Consider the following 1,451-nt stretch of genomic DNA (forward strand, 5'->3'; position numbering starts at 1 on the left):
CAAGCACTAAGTGACAGGATTTATGTGTGACCATGGATCCACTTTCCCTAATTGTGTAGTTTTACTTTAGGGCGCTGTCACACGTGCTCTCTGAATGGAATCACAAAAGCGACTTTAATTTGCCTCCTGTGCTTTGCAGGGGAGTTCCATGTTTCGTTTAAATAGCATTTTGCGCTTTATTTAGAGCGCTTAAAATGTTCGCTACCATCTGTTAGCATTTATGCCCATGGTACCTTGGTGCAGGCCCAAAAATGTGCCCCTTAAGTCCTGGTTACTTTAAATGGTATAAGCCATGTGTAATCTGTGTTCATTGTCTGCAATTTTCCAGCACTAAACTGGTGCAGCGACGCCAGCCTTTTAATTAATAACTACTTGAAGCTACTTGCTATTTTGCGACCTTCAAAGCGTGTCCAACTTGCGGATATTAAGTGACTTAAACAAAAAAACTTACCTACGGAGCATTGACCAATGAAAGGGGTCCCAAGGGTCGACTTCGCATCTTATTGGTTTTGATTAAGCCAATCATTTCTCTCCCTTATCTCGTACATGCTACTCCTCAGTGTTGAAGAACATCGAACACTATTTTTCTAGCAAAAAAAAACAATGAAAAATATTCAAAATCACATTACAAAGACTGGGTTTACTCAATTATGCTCCAGTTGATCCATCGTATGATGCAAAGTGTTCGAGTCTCGACATTCCATCTGTTAGATCCTTCGATAATGAAGATCAAGGGCATATGATACCTACTTTAAAAAGAGTAATTTAACAGATCTTTTGGTAAATTAATAAAAAAAACATGCGGTTTGCTGGACAGTAGGTTCTTTTCCTAATTTGGGTTGAACAAACAACCGGTTACCTTCACACATCACCTGCACTTGACCACAACAAACAAGTGCTGTTTCATCTTAAGTGTAAACACAGCTTTTTGTTATTGTTAGTTGTTTATATATGCAGCGTATTGCTTGTCATCCCTAAAGTGTGCAAAAACTAACCATGCAAAAAAACAATGATCCAAACTTAACGTTAGTTGGTGGGTATTTGACCAACAATTAGCCGACCCCAAGTGGTGCACGTGACCTAAGTGCTCATTATGTTTCCAAGATCATTGCTGAAACCTCTGTGATCTGGTACGGGTTAAAACTGAGTTTTTTAGGTAGGACTAATGATAGTCCACAGGTGTCTCCTAGTAAAAGCGCCGTGGTCTGTTTTCCCACGTCATTCGCAAGTGTCTGGCCTTTCGTGCTTCGAGAATGCGTGAAGGTGTGTTTAGACTCAATGCCAAGGCATGACTTGACATCAAAAGGGTTAAGTAGATGCGCCGGTGCGTCAGGAGAGGCCTTAGTCACCAAGTTCCCTCCAAATTGTCTGCGTGTACGAGCAGAAGCGCAAATTTATTGTCCTAACCAGACGGGCTTACGCGTACATCGCCTGCCAACAGGGCAACGCAG

The sequence above is a fragment of the Echinococcus granulosus genome (assembly GCF_000524195.1).
Source record: "Echinococcus granulosus chromosome Unknown EG_S00118, whole genome shotgun sequence".
Classification (NCBI taxonomy): Eukaryota; Metazoa; Platyhelminthes; class Cestoda; order Cyclophyllidea; family Taeniidae; genus Echinococcus; species Echinococcus granulosus.